General features: G+C 38.2%; 1 protein-coding gene across 1 annotated transcript in view; it reads right to left on the bottom strand.

The window, feature by feature from the left end:
- Window positions 1–7,781, bottom strand: part of SH3GL3 (SH3 domain containing GRB2 like 3, endophilin A3) — a 64,568-nt gene extending 56,787 nt beyond the window's left edge. The window contains exon 1 of the mRNA XM_060095353.1: window positions 7,758–7,781. The gene's annotated coding sequence lies outside the window, so the exon portion shown is untranslated. The remainder of the gene's footprint in view (window positions 1–7,757) is intronic.
- Window positions 7,782–21,866: the final 14,085 nt, after the last annotated feature.

The raw sequence follows: 21,866 nt of genomic DNA, 5'->3' as shown, positions 1-21,866 counted from the left end.
GTGAGGCGGCATGAAAAAAGACCCAGAGGCAGCAATTTGTAGGGCAGTTTCTCAACCTTGGCACTCTGATATTTAGATCAGATAATTCTTTGCTGAGGAGACTGTCCTGTGCATTGTAGGATATTTAAAAGCATCCCTGGCCTCTACCTACTAGAAACCAGCAGCACACACAACCCCACTGTGAAAACCAACAATGTCTCTGGACAGTTGAGAACTACTGGTATAGGACCAAGTGTGCTCAAGAAACAGCAAGAAATTTGGTTTAACGGTAATGAATGGTACTCAAGGGAGAATTAAGGAAAATAAAAGCTGAAAGGTAGGCAGAGGCCAGACCACACAGATTCTCAAATGCCAAGGTAAAGTGTATGATTGAGAAGTCCCTAGAGTTTCTTCGTCAAACAATGCAGTTGGAAAACCTTTTAGAAAACCAACTTTGGCTCCAGTATGGGTTGGATTAGAAAACAAGGAGACTGGATGAGCAGTAGAAAATGTTGTCACTTTTTTTAGAAAAGTACACATCTACAGGATTTGTTTACACCTTTAAAATACTTATATGAATATAAAACTCAGTAGTAAAGGGAGGTGGGTACCACCAATTAATGGTAAAAAAAAAATTGTAGGTTGTTTTAAATGTTAAGTGTGGTTTTCTGCTACTACTTACACTACTTACCAAAAAAAGGCTACAACTCCCCATCTTCCCTGTTTCTATGTCTTTGCCATCCCTCCTAGACAGAGCTGGAGTCTATTTCCACCCTAATGAATCGAGCTGGGCACGTGACTTGTTTTGACCCATAAAAACAAGCCTAGGCTCGACAAGATCTTGTGTGCTTTCACTCGGTCTCTTGAAACCCTGCTGCTACCATGTGAACAAGCCTGAGATAATTTGCTAGGTGGTGAGAGACAAGTGGCCCCAACACCTTCAGTCAGGACAACCAGTTAATTCCCCAAACCAGAGCTCTTTAGTTTGACCTGCAGCTGACTGCAAACACTGTGAAAGCCCAGCCAATACCAGCTTAATCTGCTGACCCATGGAAGTATGGGTCATTTACATGCTCATTGTTCTAGACCACTAAATGTTGGGGCACTTTGTTACTCAACAGAAGCTGACAGATACACTAAGACAATAGTTTTTGTTCTCAGGCTCAGTATTGAAGTCAGAGAGGATTATTCTAATGCCTTGATACCAGGGGTAACCTTCAACAAGAACAATTGAGAATCCCATTGCCATACACCAAGCAGTGTTTGAAACAGATATCCATCAATTAAGTCCCCCAAATCTCTTTTCGTTCAGTAGTGAAATCATTTAAAATATTGGTTCTTAACTTTGGAGGTAATTTTCTGAAAATTACACAACCACACCCCAGGAAAAACCCTCCACATTCTGTTGCACGGTAAATTGCAAAAATGGCCGTAATGCTTTGCAGTTCCTCCCATCAAGATATGGATTTCATTTATCCACCCATAACTTGCTTTGGTCAATTGAATAGAATGTAAACAACCCTGTGTGAGTATTGACTTTGGACCTTATAGATACATTATAGCTATAAAGAGACTTGGTAGATACTTCTGCTCACTCTCTGAGGTCCACTGTGACCATCTCTATGTGAATAAGCCTGAGCTTGCCTGCTAGAGAATAAAGACCACTTGGAACAGAGATAGCCATCCCAGCTGAGCCATCCCAGAGCACCAAAACCACAGCTCACCTGACCACTGGCCACCAAGAGGTCAGTGAGCCTGAGCCCAGCTAAGATCAGCCAGACCAACAGACCCACCCAGTAAATCCCAGCTCAAATACCTGACCTACAGAGTTATGAACTAAATAAATGGGTTTTGTTTTAAGTCAGTATGTTTGGGGGTGGTTTGTTACACAGCAAAACTGACTGATACAATTACCTGCAATTTCAGAGGGCTACTGGAAACACAGAAGCCCAAGCATATATCCTTGTTTTAAAATATCCCTTTGAAAATCCTTCTAGTATTGAGAGTTAGACCTGAAACCTACCCAGCCTGAATCAGTTCTCACTGGTTCAGGTTATACTTGTTCTATTTTTAGAAATCAGAGTGTCCAATAGAAGGAGTGTTCCCACTTTTAAGAACAGAAACTAATGAGATTAATATTTGTTTCTTATTTGGAAGGAGACACCAATATGGTGTCATGGTTAAGAGTCATGATCATTCCTCTGTTTTTCCTGAATTCCCCAGTGATGTTCAACTGTTTTGAAAAGTAAGTATAAATAGACGCATGGTATTAGCTCTTTAGACCACTTGACAATATTTAATTCTTCATCATTCAAGAAATATTGTTGAGCATCTACTATGTGATAGGGAGACATAAAGATGAGAAAGACAGGGGCGATCACTACAGGGCTCCTGACCTCATTCCAGAGTTACAGAAACTGCAGCCCTATTTCTTTTAAGTGTTGGAAGCTATATATAAATACTGAAGCTTCTACTTCTGGTCAAAATGACTAGATAAACTCAAGTATGATACATGGCCTATGCTCTCAGTACATAGCAATGAAAGGTTAAGTATCAAAAGAGAAATCCAAAAAGATAAGCAATGCTTAAAAAGAGAATAAAGTTTTTGTGCGGACAAGAAAAGGAACAGAAACACAATATGGTGAGCAGGGTTGAAGCCTCAGTCTTGCTGAGCTTCTTGTCTGCCACAGGCTCTGGCAGCCAGCAGTCTGGTTCCTTTTGGGTAAAAAGGGATCTAAAGTGTTCCATGAGACAAGAATCTGGAATCAAGCTCTGCTCAAAGCCAGGGGATGGGAAGGAAAAGGAGGCTGGAAAAAATATCCAGATGCAAACCACTGTCCGAGGCTAGTACGTTTGGGAATCTGCAGGCTCATGGAGACTGGAGAGCAAAGAACCAATCAAGTTACCACCTCCACCCCCCAACCAGCTCTGTGGCTAGATTGAGATATCTCCAATATCACCATAGAACAGAAACCATAATTCAGCATCTGGGCCTTAGGAAGCGAGGTGGAAGAAATTACAACCCCTAGATAGAAGGGTGCACAGAGGGATTACAAGTGACAAAAAGACCCCCTCCCCAATTAAAAGTAAGCCTCTAAATCTAAATTCTAAGGCACATGAATCAATATAACACCAAGTAAGAGAGCCAACAAAATCACAGGTCACAACATGAATTTACTCCTGGTGAAAATAGTTTTATGAAACAATCTGACAAAGACTTTATATGTTTAGACGTTACCAATATGATAAATGAAGGAATAACTTCTATTAATAAAGAGCAAGTAATTACACAAAAGGAGGGGATTCTTAAATAGCTCTACAAAATTAGAAATCTTGGAAATAAAAAAAATAGATAGTCATGAAAATGAAAAATTCAAGAGATGATATAAACTCCAGACTGGGCATAATCAGAGAGAGAACTGGTAAACTGGAAAATATTACTAAGGAAACTTATCAAAGAACAAAAAATTTTAAAGGACAAAGAAGTCTTACTTTTTTAATATGAAATGTCAATGAATATGGAGCGTAAGTGAGAGGCTCCAAGATATACCTGATAGGCATTCCAGAAAAAAATGACATCATATGAGAGAATCAATATTTTGATTTAATAGCTCTTTTTTTCCTACAATTAAAGGAAGATATGAGTCTACAGGTTGAAAGTGCACTCAAGTGCTAAGCAAGATAAATATTAACTCAAACCTAGATACATCAAGATCTCAAGAATAAAAATTTCTAAAACTACCACAGGGGGAAAAACAAACAAACCAAAGCAACAATAAAAATGACAGATTTCTCTCTGGCAAGAATAGACGCCAGGATACAATGGAGGTAAAGCTTCAAAGTGCTGAGAAGAAATAAGTGAAAATCTAGAATTTTATGTCTCCCTAAACTGTTGTTTAATAAAGAGAACAAAATAAAGATATATACAGACTATCACAGTCACTAATAAAAGTAATGCTAAAATACTTCATCAAGGAAATAAAAATTGAACCAAAATGGAAAGTATGGATCACAAGAATCAATGGTGAGAACAGGAATTGAAAAACTCTGGTGGTAAATGTAACTATTGATTAAAAAACAAACAAGCAAAAGGTAAAATTAAATCCTTAAGCAATAATAACATAAGGAGTGGGAAGGGTGTTCAGTGGATATTTTGAACAAGCTAAGGTTTGTCTGTGTTCAGGAGGAGGTGGGAAATGGGCATAACTGTAACATTGTTATAATAATGTATGAGAAGTATCTGTTTTATATAATTAATGGTAACTACTAAAAGCATAAAATAATAATATACATATAATACTATGTGGGTTATAACATAGTATCCATACCAGCACATTTGGAAAATCAGTGGTTTCCAATCCAAAAGAAAACAAAGGCAAAGGATATGGAGGGGAACATAAAAGATGACCGGTGGAAACTACAAAATAAGACAGTAATCAGAAGTCCAAATAAACTAGTAATCATTATCTATGTAAATCAATTCAATTCAACCCATGAAAGGATAATTAATAGAGTAGATTTTTTAAATCCAGCTATAAAAAGTTTTTAAGAGACACACCTAAAACACAACGCACAGAAAGAGTGAAAATAGATAAATTATACATACTAGGAAAATACTAATCAAACTAAACCCGGTCAACAATAATATCAAACAAAAAAGACTATAAGGCAAAGCATTAATAAGGATAGAGACTTAACCTAATAATAAAAGGAGCAATCCACCAAAATTCTGTTATAATATAATCCACCTAACAGCATAACTTCAGAAAAAAAAAAAAAAGTAAAGCAAAAACTGAAAGAAATAACTGAAAACTAACAAATCCACAATCATTATGGGGATTTTAACACAACTCTATCAGAAAACTGACAGATTAAAAAAAAAAACTTGGAAGGGATATAGATGGTTTGACTGATCAAATTAATAACCCTAATCAAATATGCACAAATACATATATCCCTCCGGTCAATAAACAGACAATGTATATAGTCTTTGCAAGTATAGATAGAACATTAGAAACACTGACCATTTACTAGATCACAAATCAGTCAGTACCACAAAGAACATATTTTTAACCATAATGCAATTAAATTAGAAATCTACAATATAAATAACTATGTAGGTATAAAATTTTAGAATTCAGTCCTAAATTACGATGAATTTAAAAGGAAACCCTAAGAGGAATTAGCAAAATAATAATAATAACAATAAAAATACTATATGTCAAAACCTGTGAGATGCAGCAAAAGCAGTGTTTAGAAAGCACTGTATTACTGTATTTTTTTAAAATTCATTTTTTAAAAAATCCACCTCAGTGTTTCAAACTGACACATATCATTCAATCTAATTCAACAAATATCTGAAAGTCTACCAACTAGGTCAATATGTTAGAGATACAAAGATCAATCAATCTACATTCCAGCCACTTACAGACTCATTGAGAAGCAAAAGTAAATGGCCACAACACAATGAGATGCACATAATAGAGATGCAGAATTTGCTGTTCAAACCCAGATGGAAGAAAGCAAATTAAACGGATGAAAAGATGCCAAGAAATTTCCAGAAATGAGCCTAGAAGAATATATGGAGTGCACCAAGGAGACTAGAGAAGAAGTGGCATTTCTGGCAGAGAGAATAGCATAGGCAAAGGCATACCTTATTAAAAAAAAAAATATATATATATATATATATGGGCTTCCCTGGTGGCATAGTCATTAAGAATCTGCCTGCCAATGCAGGGGACACGGGTTTGAGCCCTAGTCTGGGAAGATCCACATGCCGCGGAGCAACTAAGCCCATGCGCCACACTACTGAGCCGGCGCTATAGAGCCCGTGAGCCACAAGTACTGAGCCCATGTGCCACAACTACTGAAGCCCGCGCGCCTAGAGCCCGGGCTCTGCAACAAGAAGACACTGCAGTGAGAAGCCTGCACACCACAAGGAAGAGTAGCCCCCGCTCGCTGCAACTAGAGAAAGCCCACGCACAGCAACGAAGACCCAAAGCAGCCAAAAATAAATTAATTAATTTAAATATATATATATATATATATATATATATATATATATATATATATGAAGGCACTTAAGAAACAGCATAACAATACAATAAAGATAATGAACATGGAAATCTGACCCCAAATGAAAATGAACATACAATCATATAGGCAGAGGTCAGATTATGAGGCTGAATTTAATCCTGTGGGCAATGGATTTTTAAGCAGGTGAGTGATATGACTGGGTCTGCATTTCAGGAATATTACTTGAATGGTCCATGGGAGAATGCACTGCAGGGGAACCAGAAGGTGGACAAGGAGATCCACTGGGAGATAAGAAGGGACACACACAAGATGAAGAGGTCGACTGGGGAATAGTGTCTAAATTTCACTCCAAAACTCTCCTATCTTCTTCAACTTTAAACACAAGTTGCCCTCACCTATTCAGCTTCTCCATACCCAAACATTGCTTCTGACCTGGGCTTACTAGATGGAAGTTGCGAATCTAAAATACACATAGCTAAGGGAATGTGTCTCGTGTGGTCTTCCCCTGGTGAGAAAGAGGATTATGCTGCAAATTAGACCTATCCCAGGATTGCGTGTTGCTATAATCAGAGATAAATCTTCATTCACCATCTACTTCTTGGTAGGCTCCAATTTTGTCAATAACAGGAAAATAAAAACCATTTTCAAAGACTACAATCAAGCAGTGATGTAAAAGAAATTTATTTGGGGGACATGAAGCTTTTGCATTTGGCTTTTCATCTAGATGTGCTGGGGTTTTAGTGGTAAATGTTAACACAGCCTTGGCCTTATTCTTGTGCAAAAATCTGTTTTCAAAGAAACCTTGGCTTCTCTACCTTCTACCCTTTTATGAAGCAAGAAAGTAAACAGCAAGAAAGCCAGGACCTAGGAGAAAATGTAAAAAAGCAAATTTTATACCTCAGGATTTTAGAACGTGCTCTAGAACAGTATTTTCCAATATGTGTGCCACAAAACACTAGCTGCCCAGGATATGAATAAAGGTCAGACAAAAGAACAGCTCCTTCACCATATAAGTTTGGAAACATGGGGATAAACAAAATTAAGCAGATTTCTTAACTAAAACACTTTTCGGAGACTTTAAAATGTAAATGGGCATTGCAGATTTCCAAGGGGGTGCATATAAGATAGAGCATTTCCCACCCTTATGTGGTCATGGGAGATGTCTCACACAAGGAAAAATCTCAGTGGAGATTTTGAGAAGTCCTGAACCAAAAATTTCACCTTCTCTACTAGCTCCTTTTTTTTTTTTTTCTTTCAACCACTTAGTAGCTATGCTCTGCTCTTATCAGCTTGGAAAATATGGCAATACTCAAGTATAAATATAAATAATTAAGGAGACTTGTAAGTTGTTAACATTAGGAGATGAGCACAAGGTATCTGTGAGCTCTCTGTACTAGTTTTGCAACGTTTCTGTAAGTTTAAAATTATTTCAAAATATAAAATTTTTTTAAATCTCTGAAGGCTTCAGAGAGCAACCAAGGCAATCAGGATCTGAGGGGCCAAAATCATGAAGAAGGGAAATGCACCGAGAAGAGCCATGCATTCACAGCTGCTTCTCCCCTTTGGGGAAATTCCTGCCTTGCAACACACGATGTAAAAAATCTGAACAGAAAGCATTAGCCTAGAACCTGCAGCAGTCTCACTGGGCTGGGGAGAGGAAAATTGAAGTGTGCTGTAACCTAGGAAACCAGGATAGAAGAGGCCAAAATTCCAGGAAAATAAGGAAACATAAAGAAGTAAACCCGACAGGCTCTGTGCAATCTCCTCTCAAGGCTTTTGATAATTCTTAAGCTGTATATGCACAAAGCAAGATGCTAAGCTACCAATACAAAGAGGCTGCTAGAAGGCTAAAGATCTAAGTGGAGATTTCTGCATTATCACAGTGATCAAGAGACAAAATTAGAGTTCAGAATGCCCAATAATGAGGAACCTCAGTAAATGGGTTTTTGGTTCAAACCCTGAAGGCCTAAGGCCCAGGACTAACTGCAAGGTAGAAAGAGACATGCCCTCACAAAGCCTGATATGCAAACTTGAATCATCACAATTCCTGTTTGCATCAAGATTCTTGACCTTAACCCTCATTATGTGCCAGAATAAAATTTCTCTCTGGAGGAAATCTTCACATATAGTATCTGCCATTAAAATAAAAAATCATCTAGCATGCCAGAAGACCGAACCAAACAACTGAAAATTAAGAAAAAAAAATCCAATAGGCAATCCCAATACTGACATCAAAACTATCTTTAAGATAGCTATGATTAATAAACCCACAGCTAACATCATACTCAGTTGTCAAAAATGGAAAGCTATCCCTCTAAATTAGGAACAAGACAAGGATGCCCACTCTCCCCACTCTTATTCAACATGGTATTGAAGGCCTAACCAGAGCAATTAGGCAAAGAAAAGAAATAAAAGGCATCCATATTGGAAAGGAAGAAGTAAAACTGTCACAATTTGCAGATGGCACAATTTTATATATAGAAACCCTAAAGATTTCACATAAAAACTATTAGAAATAATAAACAAACACAGTAAAGTTGCAGGGTATATTACCAACTTAAAAAAGACTGTTGCATTTCTATATGCTAACCACAAGCCAACAGAAAAAGAAATTAAGAAAACAATCCCAGGGGACCTTCAAGATGGCGGAGGAGTAAGATGTGCAGATCACCTTCCTCCCCACAAACACATCAAAAATACATCTACATGTGGAACAACTCCTACAGAACACCTACTGAACGCTGGCAGAAGACCTCAGACTTCCCAACGCAGAGCACTGCCTAAATGAGCTCCAGAGACGGGCGCAAGCTGTGGCTATCAGCTTGGACCCAAGAGATGGGCATGAAATGCTAACACTGCTGCTGCAGCCACCAAGAATCCTGTGTGCAAGCATGGGTCACTATCCACACTCCCCACCGGAAGCCTGTGCAGCATGCCACTGCCAGGGTCCTGTGATCCAGGGACAACTTCCCCGGGAGAAAACACGGGGTGCCTCAGGCTGTTGCAACGTCACAGCAGCCTCTACCACCACAGGCTCACCGTGCATTCCAATTATGACTACCGTACCCGTCCCTCCCCACAGCCTGAGTGAGCCAGAGCCCCCTAATCAGCCGCTGCTTTAACCCCCTCCAGTCTGAGCAGGAACAGATGCCTGAGGGAGACCTACACGCAGAGGTGGGGCCAAAACCAAAGCTGAACCCCGGGAGCTGTGTGAACAAAGAAGAGAAAGGGAAATCTCTCCCAGCAACCTCAGGAACAGCGGATTAAATCCCCACAATCAACAGCCTCAGGAGCAGCGGATTAAATCTCCACAATCAACTTGATGTACCCTGCATCTGTGGAATACCTGAATAGACAATGAATAGTCCCAAAATTGAGGCAGTGAACTTTAGGAGCAACTGTAGACTTGGGGTTTGCTGTCTGTGACTGATTTGTTTCTGATATTTATGTTTATCTTAGTTTAGTTTTTAGCGCTTGTTATAATTGGTGGATTTGTTTACTGGTTTGGTTGCTCTCTTTTTTATTTATTTATTTTTTTACGTTAATTTTTTTTCTTTCTTTTTTTCTCCCTTTTCTTCTGAGCTGTGTGGCTGAAAGGGTCTTGGTGCTCCGGCCTGGTGTCAGGCCTGAGCCTCTGAGGTGGGAGAGCTGAGTTCAGGACACTGGACCACCAGAGACCTCCCAGCCCCACATAATATCAATAGGCTAGAGCTCTTCCAGATATCTGTCTCAACACTAAGACCCAGCTCCACCCAACGGCCAGCAGGCTCCAGTGCTGGACAACCCATGCCAAACAACTAGTAAGACAAAAACACAACCTCACCCATTAGCAAAGAGGCTGTCTAAAATCATACTAAGTTCACAGACACCCCAAAACACACCACCGTATGCAGCCCTGCCCACCAGAAAGACAAGATCCAGCCCCACCCACCAGAACACAGGCACTAGTCCCCTCCACCAGGAAGCCTACACAAACCACTGAACCAACCTCACTCACTGGGGACAGACACCAAAAACAATGGGAACTATGAAACTGCAGCCTGCTAAGTGGAGACACCAAACACAGTAACTTAAGCAAAATGAGAAGACAGAGAAATTCACAGCAGATGAAGGAGCAAGGTAAAAAGCCACCAAACTAAACAAATGAGGAAATAGACAGTCTACCTGAAAAAGAACTCAGAGTAATGATAGTAAAGATGATCCAAAATCTTGGAAATAGAATGGAGAAAACAGAAGAAACATTTAACAAGGACCTTATAGAACTATAGAGCAAACAAACAATGATGAACAATCCAATAAATGAAATTAAAAATTCTCTAGAAGGAATCAGTAGCAGAATAACTGAGGCACAAGAAGAGGTAAGTGACCTGGAAGATAAAATAGTGTAAATAACTACCACAGAGCAGAGTAAAGAAAAAAGAATGAAAAGAACTGAGGACAGTCTCACAGACCTATGGGACAACATTAAACACAGCAACATTTGAATTATAGGGGTCCCAGAAGAAGAAGAGAAAAAGAAAGGGTCTGAGAAAATATTTGAAGAGACTACAGTTGAAAAGTTCCCTAACATGGGAAAGGAAATAGTCAATCAAGTCCAGGAAGCACAGAGAGTCCCGTACAGAATAAATCCAAGGAGAAACATGTCAAGACACATATTAATCAAACTATCAAAAATTAAATACAAAGAAAAAATATTAAAAGCAGCAAGGGAAAAGCAACAAATAACATACAAGGGAATCCTCATAAGGTTAACGGCTGATTTTTCAGCAGAAACTCTGCAAGCCAGAAGGGAGTGGCAGGACATACTTGAAGTGATGAAAGGGAAAAAGCTACAACCAAGATTACTCTACTGGCACGGATCTTATTCAGATTTGACGGAGAAATTAAAACCTTAACAGACAAGCAAAAGTTAAGAGAATTCAGCACCACCAAACCAGCTTTACAACAAATGCTAAAGGAACTTCTCTAGGCAGGAAACACAAGAGAAGGAAAAGACGTACAGTAACAAACCCAAACAATTAAGAAAATGGGAATAGGAACATACATATCAATAATTACCTTAAATGTAAATGGATTAAATGCTCCAACCAAAAGACACGGGCTTGCTGAATGGATACAAAAATAAGAGTCATATATATGCTGTCTACAAAGACCCACATCAGATCTAGGGCCACATACAGACTGAAAGTGAGAGGAAGGAAACAGGTATTCCATGCAAATGGAAATCAAAAGAAAGCTGGAGTACCAATTCTCATATCAGACAAAACAGAATTTAAAATAAAGATTATTACAAGAGACAAAGAAGGACACTACATAATGATCAAGGGATCAATCCAAGAAGAAGATATAACAATTGTAAATATTTATGAACCCAACATAGGAGCACCTCAATACATAAGGCAAATGCTAACAGCCATAAAAGGGGAAATTGACAGTAACACAATAATAGTAGGGGTCTTTAACACCCCAGTTTCCCCAAAGGACAGATCATCCAAAATGAAAATAAATAAGGAAACACAAGCTTTGGATGACACATTAAACAAGATGGATTTAATTGATATTTATAAGGCATTCCATCTAAAATCAACAGAATACACTTTCTTCTCAAGTGCTCATGGAACATTCTCCAGGAGAGATCATATCTTGGGTCACAAATCAAGCCTTGGTAAATTTAAGAAAATTGAAATTGTATCAAGTATCTTTTCCAACCACAACGTTATGAGATTAGATACCAATTACAGGAAAAAAACTGTAAAAATTACAAACACATGGAGATTAAACAATACGCTACTAAATAACCAAGAGATCACAGAAGAAATCAAAGTGGAAATCAAAGCATATCTAGAAACAAATGACAATGAAAACACAACGACACAAAACCTATGGGATGCAGCAAAAGCAGTTCTGAGGGAAGCAATACAATCCTACCTCAAGAAATAAGAAACACCTCAAATAAACAACCTAGCCTTACACCTAAAGCAGTTAGAGAAAGAAGAACAAAAAAACCCAAGTTAGCAGAAGGAAAGAAATCATAAAGATCAGATCAGAAATAAATGAAAAAGAAATGAAGGAAACGATAGCAAAGATCAATAAAACTAAAAGCTGGTTCTTTGAGAAGATAAACAAAATTGATAAACCATTAGCCAGACTCATCAAGAAAAAAAGGGAGAAGACTCAAATCAACAGAATTAGAAATGAAAAAGGAGAAGTTACAACTGACACTGCAGAAATGCAAAGGATCATGAGAGATTACTACAAGCAACTATATGCCAATAAAATGGACAACCTGGAAGAAATGGACAAATTCTTAGAAAAGCACTACCTTCCAAGACTGAATCAGGAAGAAACAGAAAATATAAACAGACCAATCACAAGCACTGAAATTGAGACTGTGATTAAAAATCTTCCAACAAACAAAAGCCCAGGACCAGATGGCTTCACAGGCGAATTCTATCAAACATTTAGAGAAGAGCTAACACCCATCCTTCTCCAACTCTTCCAAAATACAGTAGAGGCGGGAACACTCCCAAACTCATTCTACGAGGCCACCATCACCCTGATACCAAAACCAGACAAAGATGTCACAAAGAAAGAAAACTAGAGGTCAATATCACTAATGAACATAGATGCAAAAATCCTCAACAAAATACTAGCAAAAAAGAATCCAACAGCACATTAAAAGGATCATACACCATGATCAAGTGGGGTTTATCCCAGGAATGCAAGGATTCTTCAATATACACAAATCAATCAATGTGATACAGCCTATTAACAAATTGGAGGATAAAACCCATATGATCATCTCAATAGGTGCAGAAAAAGCTTTTGACAAAATTCAACACTGATATATGATAAAAACTCTCCAGAAATTAGGCATAGAGGGAACCTACCTCAACATAGCAAAGGCCATATATGACAAACCCACAGCAAACATAATTCTCAATGGTGAAAAACTGAAACCATTTCCTCTAAGATCAGGAACAAGACAAGGTTGCCCACTCTCACCAGTATTATTCAACACAGTTTTGGAAGTTGTAGCTACAGCAATCAGAGAAGAAAAAGAAATAAAAGGAATCCAAATCAGAAAAGAAGAAGTAGAACTGTCAGTCTGCAGATAACATAATACTATACATAGAGAATCCTAAAGATGCCACCAGAAAACTATTAAAGCTAATCAATGAATTTGGTAAAGCAGCAGGATCCAAAATTAATGCACAGAAACCTCTTGCATTCTTATACACTAACGATGAAAAATCTGAAAGAGAAATTAAGGAAACACTTCCATTTACCACTGCAACAAGAAGAATAAAATACCTAGGGATAAACGTACCTAAGGAGACAAAAGACCTGTATGCAGAAAACCATGACACTGATGAAAGAAATTAAAGACAATACAAACAGATGGAGAGATATACCATGTTCTTGGATTGGAAGAATCAACATTGTGAAAATGAGTATACTACCTAAAGCAATCTACAGATTCAATGCAATCCCTATCAAACTACCAATGGCATTCTTCACAGAACTAGAACAAAAAATTTCACAATTTGTATGGAAACACAAAAGACCTCGAATAGCCAAAACAATCTTGAGAAAGAAAAACGGAGCTGGAGGAATCAGACTCCCTGACTTCAGACTATACTACAAAGCTACAGTAATGAAGACAGTATGGTACTGGCACCAAAAGCAGAAATATAGATCAATGGAATAAGATAGAAAGCCCAGAGATAAGCCCACACACATATGGTCACCTTATCTTTGATAAAGGAAGAAAGAATATACAATAGAGAAAAGACAGCCCCTTCAATAAGTGGTGCTGGGAAAACTGGACAGCTACATGTAAAAGAATGAAAGTAGAACACTCCCTAACACCATACACAAAAATAAACTCAAAATAGATTAAAGACCTAAGTGTGAGGCCAGACACTTTAAAAGTCTTAAAGGAAAACATTCGCAGAACACTCTATGACATAAATCACAGCAAGATCCTTTTTGACCCACCTCCTAGAGAAATGGAAATTAAAAAAATAAACAGATGGGACCTAATGAAACGTAAAAGCTTTTGCACTGCAAAGGAAACCATAAACAAGATGAAGACAACCCTCCAAATGGGAGAAAATATCTGCAAATGAAGCAACTGATAAAGGATTAATCTCCAAAATATACAAGCAGCTCATGCAGCTCAATATCAACAAAACAAACAACATAATCCCAAAATGGATAGAAGACCTAAATAGACATTTCTCTAAAGAAGATATACAGACTGCCAAAAAACACATGAAAGGATGCTCAACATCACTAATCATTAGAGAAATGCAAATCAAAACTACAATGAGGTATCACCTCACACTGGTCAGAATGGCCATGATCAAAAAATCTACAAACTATAAATTCTGGAGAAGGTGTGGAGAAAATGGAACCCTCTTGCACTGTTGGTGGGAATGTAAATTGATACAGCCACTATGGAGAACAGTATGGAGGTTCCTTAAAAAACCAAAATTAGAACTATCATATGACCCAACAATCCCACTACTGGGCATATACCCTGAGAAAACCATAATTCAAAGAGTCATGTACCACAATGTTCACTGCAGCTCTATTTACAATAGCCAGGACACGGAAGCAACCTAAGTGTCCATCGACAGATGAATGGATAAAGAAGATGTGGCACATATATACAATGGAATATTACTCAGCCATAAAAAGAAATGAAATTGAGTTATTTGTAGTGAGGTGGATGGACCTAGAGTCTGTCATACAGAGTGAAGTAAGTCAGAAAGAGAAAAACAAATACCATATGCTAACACATATATATGGAATCTAAAAAAAAAAAAAAGAAAGAAAGAAAAAAATGGTTCTGATGAACCTGGGGCAGGACAGATATTAAGGTGCAGACATAGAGAATCGACTTGAGGACACGGGGGAGAGGGGGAAAGGGTAAGCTGGGACAAAGTGAGAGAGTAGCATTGACATATAAACACTACCAAATGTAAAATAGATAGCCAGTGGGAAGCAGCTGCATAGCACAGAGAGATCAGCTCAGTGCTTTTTGACCACCTAGAGGGGTGGGATAGGGAGGATGGGAGGGAGATGCAAGAGGGAGGGGATATGGGGATATATGCATACATATAGCTGATTCACTTTGTTATACAGCAGAAACTAACACAACATTGTAAAGCAATTATACTCCAGTAAAGATGTTAAAAAAATACACAGAAAACAATCCCATTTACAATCACTACAACAAAAAATAAAATACCTAGGGATAAATTTAACCAAGGAGGTGAAAGATATGTACACTGAAAACTGTAAGACTTGAAGAAAGAAACTGAAGAAGACACAAATAAATGGAATGATATTCTGTACTCATGGATTGGAAGAATTAACATTGTTAAAATGTCCATATTGCCCAAAGCAATCTACAGATTCAATGCAATCCCTATAAAAATCCCAAGGACATTTTTCACAGAAATAGAATGAAAATTTCTAAAACTTATATGGAATCACAAAAGACCCCAAATAGCCAAAGCAATATTGAGGAAAAAGAACAAAGCTGGAGGTATCACATGCCCTGATTTTCAACTATATTACAAAGCCACAGTAATCAAAACAGCATGGTACTGGCAGAAAAAGAGATACATAGATCAGTGGAACAGAATTGAGAGCCCAGAAATAAACTCACACATATATAGACAACTAATATGAGACAAAGGAGCAAAGAGCATACAGTGGAGAAAAGATAATCATTTCAATAAATGGTGTTGGGAAAACTGGACAGCCACACAGACACGCAAAAAAGAAATTAAACCACTATCTCACACCATACACAAAAATGAACTCAAAATGGATTAAGGACTTTAATGTAAGACCTGAAACCATGAAACTCCTAGAAGAAAACATAGGCAATACACTCTTTGACACTGGCCTTAGCAATATATTTCTAGATATGACTCCTAAGGCAAGGGAAGCAAAAGCAGAAAATAAACAAATGGCACTACATTAAACTAAAAAGTTTCTGCACAGCCAAAGAAACCATCAAGAAAATGCTTGACTTAAATAATCTAATTTACTTTTGTAGAAAATTGGAGCAAACATGACAGAATAAAGATTGTTTTCAAGTAAACATGGAACATTTACCAAAACGGACCATATGCTGAATCATAAAGCACATCTCCAACAATTTCAAAGTCTAAAACCATTCAGAATATGTTCTCTGACCACAGTGATATCAATATGGAAATCAATACCTGAAAATTTCCCAAATATTTGGAAATTAAGCAACACATCTAAATAACCCAAATCAAAGATGAAATCATGATGGGTGTTAGAAAATATTTGTAAATAAATAATACCAAATATACAGATATATCTAAGTTTGTGTGATGTAACTACAGGTGTTCTCAGAGGAGAACAGCTCTATAAGTCATCAGTTCTCAAACTCTTTGATTTCAGAATTCCCGTATAATTTTAAAAACAATTTAGGACGCCTACCACATGCCATACATCAAAAACAATCCCTCATTGATCTTAAAATAAATGTCAAAGGTAAAACTAAAGATTCTATGATCTTAAAATAAACGTCAAAGGTAAAACTAAAGATTCTAAGCATGAACATAACCTTGGGATAAGAGATATCTCAACCAGTTCCCCAAATACTAACTATATATAAAGAAAAAGATTGATATGTCAAAATTCATTAAAAATAAGAGAAGACTGAGAGAGTGGAACATCAAGCCACAGAGTAGAAGATATTTTCAATACATTTATCTGACAAAAAAACACATTCAGATATTTAAAAGAATTCCTACATTAAAAGAAAAGCAACACACTCAATATTTTTTAGAATAGGCAAAAGCCTTGTGGAGGCAACTTCACAAAAAGGGGATATCCAAATAGATAAAAAGCATGTGGAAATATTTTCACCTCATTATCATCACAGAAATACAAATTAAACCTCAGCGAGATGCCACTACATCTCTACCAGAATGGCTAAAATTATTTTAAAACAACAATACAAATGCTTCCAGCAATTAATGGAGCAACTGGAACACTCATACACTGTTGGTGGGAATATACTTTGGTACAACTACTTTGGAAAACAGTTTGGCAGAATCTACTAAAACTGAATATATAAATAGCCATATCCTAAGACTCAGTAATTCCATTCCTAGGTAAACATCCAGCATAAATTCTTCATATGCACACCAAAATTCATGTACAAGCAGCATTATTCGTAATAACCCCAAACTGGTAACAACTCAAAGGTCTATTAGGAGTAGAATGAAAACTACATCATGGCTATTTCTATAATGCAATACTGTACGGCAATTTAAAAAGATACACCTGCCACATACAACAACATGGGTAGATTTCAGATATAACATTGAATGAAAGAAGCTCATGCTGTGTGATTCTAATTATATAAAGTTCAAAAATAAAAGTACACATACTGTATTATTCCATTCACATAAAATTTAAAAACAGGAAAAACTAACCCATGATGATAGAAGTAAATGTAGTGGTTACCTTTAATTTTGGGTTACCAGAGAGACTTCCAGGGAGCTGGTCATGTTCTACATTGGGAACTGGTTTTGTGGATGTGTTCACGTTGTTAAAATACATCAAGCTATGTACGTATGACCTGTCGGTTCCCTGTATATATATTTTATTTCAATAAGAAAATGTTTAATTCACCCTCCCATGAGCCCTGCATTTAGTGTTGTCAATATTTGTATATATCATATTATCATGATTTATTTACCTACAAGGAAGCTTAACAAACAATGCTGGTCCACTTCTTCCTCCTTTGTCTGAATAGTAGAAATAAAGTTCATGTCTGATTATCCATGTCTTGAAGTCTCTGTTCAGTAGAACAGTGACTAAACCATACAAAATTAAATAATCTATATTCAAAAGAAGAAAAAGCCTGGGGGGTATTATATGGTGACTGTGTTCCCTGTACCCTAAATGTTACTTCAAGTTTAATCATTACAGCAGCAGGTTGAAGCAATTAATTAATGTCAAGAAGAGAAAGTAGATAGATAAATACATATAGAAAATACTGCAGACATTGAATCAAGATGGTGGCTTGAATACACACATCTTTCTCTCCACTGTACCAAATACCTTTAAATAAAACTGAATATATATGTGTGTGTGTGTGTGTGTGTGTGTGTGTGTGTATCAAGACAGAGAGAGAAAGAGAGAGAGGCGTATGACACATCCATAACAGTGCTGAAAAACAAAAAGGGTGCCAGCAGCAGATCAGAAATGGTGAGAAATTCCTAGAAGACAGAAAGCAGATGGGATCAGAGAACTGAAGAAATAGACCAATATAGACAAGGTAGAAAACTGCTCCCAAGATAAAAATTAATACAGAGAAATTCCAAATCTAAATAAAGTGAACATAGAAAGAACAGAGTGAGCCCCCAGGGACTCATCAGGAGACTTGATAAAATAACTATATAGAAAGCAACAAGGGGGCTTCCCTGGTGGCGCAGTGGTTGAGAGTCCGCCTGCCGATGCAGGGGACACAGGTTCATGCCCCGGTCCGGGAAGATCCCACATGCCATGGAGCGGCTAGGCCAGTGAGCCATGGCCGCTGAGCCTGCGCGTCCGGAGCCTGGTGCTCCACAACGGGAGAGGCCACAACAGTGAGAGGCCCACGTACCGCAAAAAAAAAAAAAAAAAAGAAAAAAGAAAGCAACAAGGATCAATGGAAACCCTCCAGCCCCATCCCTGTTCCCACATCTATTTCTGAGGGCAGGTTCTGCAGTTACTCTATTTTAGTTCAAACCGCTGCCCTACTGCTGATTAGAGAAGTAACTGGGCAAATCACTGAAGCTCTCTGTGCCTCCAATTCCTTATCTGCAAAACGTAGAGATATAAGGGCTATTAGATATACATGGGTTATAACCCATATATTAGGGTTAATATATGGAAAGCATTTAGAACAGCATCTGACACTGTTAAGCCCCATTAAATATTAAACATTAATATTATCAACTGACCAACAAGCAGCTAAGGTGTGTGTCCTGCACCCACACTCTAAAGAGAGTGAACTACTCTAATCAGATGGGCCCCAGAGTGGGTGTGAAAATCTCAGAGAAGCCAGAGAACCTTCCAAACATCCCAACAACCTCCCTGTCTTGTCCCCCATGGCCACTCACCCTATTGTAAAACCCACCAATCCCCACACCCACCCGTACACCCACTCCTTTCGGTGTTTCCCTAAGACTCTTAGGGAAACAAAAAACCTAAGCAAGCTACCTACCTACTGAGCCAGGCCCAGTCCTTCATTCTCATTGACTGATAACCAGGAATCACAGAAATTTGAGGAAAACTAGGAGCATGAGAGCAAACATCAAAGATGAAACTTTAAAATGATCCAAAGAAAATAGAGATAATCAAGGTATAGAGGGGAACTTCTAGAAGTTCTCATTAATGCTCACAGATACACTTGAGAAGATACTGCATGCATAAAACAAGAAAAAGCTACAACGAAAAAGGAGCCGTCAGAAGGGGAAAAAAGCTTAATAAAAAAGTGTGAGGGGCTTCCCTGGTGGCGCAGTGGTTGAGAGTCCGCCTGCCGATGCAGGGAACACGGGTTCGTGCCCCAGTCCGGGAGGATCCCACATGCTGTGGAGTGGCTGGGCCCATGAGCCATGGCCGCTGAGCCTGTGCGTCCGGAGCCTGTGCTCCGTAAAGGGAGAGGCCACAGCAGTGAGAGGCCCGCGTACCGCAAAAAAAAAAAAAAAAAGTGTGAGCATTTCATGGACACAACTGAAATATGAATTGCTTATTGAGAAGACAGAGTTGAGGAAATGTCCTAGAATCTACACACACACACAAAAAAAAATGAGAAGTAGAAAGAGGTTTGACCCAACCCTCTCTTGGCCCAGACACCCACCTTCTGGATGCCCCACCACTGCATCAGGAAGGCCTGCTGTCCTCAGGCCCAGCTTGGCCTTGGGCTTCCTGCAGGAGCTGATTTTGAATTGTGGATCCACTCTGGGAAAAGGGGTTACAAGTAGAGTAAATATTCCCAGTCTGCACAGAGGCGGACCCCTCTCAGCTCTCATGCCTGGAAATTGGAGGTTATTACTGACGGTGGGGACTAGTTGAATCTCTTCTACTTACTTTTTGCACACCCTAGCTTTTTCTGAAAAAAGGATACCTGTGATTTGGCCAAGGTAGCCTCCTGCAGTTTGCACTATATCGGGCAGAACTTCCTCCAAGTTGGTGGCATGTGGGTGAAGACTTCTCTAATTTTCAGCACTAATGCTGGCTTCCATCCATTTTTATATTCCTCTGGCCATTTTCAATTAGGGTTGATAGATGAGGTTAACATTTTTCCCCATAAACTTCTTTACGTTTCTTAAAAAGTTTGCCAACATGTACTCAAGTCAATAATTATTAGTTGCAGGCTTCTATGAATCTGACCTTTTAAAAAATTTGATTCTTACTGGTATTATCTGTTTGATCCTTTCATAGCAAAATGTAAAATTTTCTTTGTAGAAGACCCTGCATGGTTAAGGCAGAGTCTTACAGGGAACGCAATTAATCATGAAAGTCACGCTCCTTCTGGGAAACTTTGTTCCCAGAACCCACTCGTGCATGCAGGACAGACAGGACAGCGTGGGAACCCAAGGTTTCACTGGGATTTGGGAGGAGTTACTCTTTTCCTTTCTTCCGTTGTGAGATTTGTTCTGTTGGGTACCCTTTTCATTGACCTAGGTAGGCAAAGATCTGCTAAGTGTCAAGTAGCTCAAGGCAAGTTACAAAAGATCAGATGAGAAAATGATAAAATGAGCTTTAAATTATAAGACCAAATTTAGCTAAGAAAATGTATTTCATTCTCCTTAAGCCATCCTACCCATCCTAGGAAAATTTCACCACCTTCAAAAGGAGGTAGGAAGTTGACACTGAGAATGTTTTATTCCTAATGCTCACCAATAAATACCAGTGTAAAGAGAGTTCTAACACAGATGATATACCTGAGTTTTTTAAATGAATAAGCAGGAACCCCTTGTTTTAAATAAAAAATTATAGAACCAAGGCTTGACCTGTGATAGCTTTTTTCTTTTATATAGATGGTACTTTATAAAATTGAAAAAAAAAGAAAAATACAAAATGTAAAATATTACCAAATCTTACTAAAATTTTGACTTAATTATAAAAATTAAGAAGCAATGGTTCCCCCTATTCCCTGTCCCTTTACAAAAGTGACAATAGGTTATACATATTTATCTGCAACCACCCCCAGAAAAGAGACCTTTGCATTCTGACCTCTAGGCACCAAGCTAAATATAGTATTTGGGTGTTAATCTATTCCCTCCTCAGTACTTTGGAGACATTGCAAATTCATTGTTTAATGCTGCTAAGGAAAGTCTGAGAGATGAATTTTTGGTAACTTTTTTCGGACTCATTTATTTTTAGGAGTCTTCATCTTAGAAAAAAATTTACTATCTACTTTATAAAGTCAAGTGTTTTTTCCTCATTCGTTTCTCTTGGTCTACATGGAGCCCCTATAAGTTGGACAATCATGTCAACAGGTCTGTGAATTTTTTTGAAATCTATAGACAGAAGCAAAGGACCAGAGTCTTTTGGTTTAAGTTAATAGGAGGAAGAGAGAGAGAAGAAGAGCGATACTGCTGCTCTGAGAAGTAATTGCACCCCCAAACTCAGGGCAGATCAAAGGTCAGAAAACCCAGGGACCAGAAGTAGGGCCCTAGGTATTAAGGGGACCCTCCTCAAGAGGATCCTAAAAAGGAAGTTTAGTGCCACCAGAAATTTTTGAAGTACATTCATTGTACCAATCAAGCACATGTTAACCAGAGAGGCCTGGGAGG

The sequence above is a fragment of the Mesoplodon densirostris genome, chromosome 4, assembly GCF_025265405.1.
Source record: "Mesoplodon densirostris isolate mMesDen1 chromosome 4, mMesDen1 primary haplotype, whole genome shotgun sequence".
In the NCBI taxonomy this organism is placed as follows: Eukaryota; Metazoa; Chordata; class Mammalia; order Artiodactyla; family Ziphiidae; genus Mesoplodon; species Mesoplodon densirostris.
The sequence above is the reverse complement of the archived record's forward strand: the minus strand, read 5'-3'. Positions and strand labels throughout refer to the sequence as shown.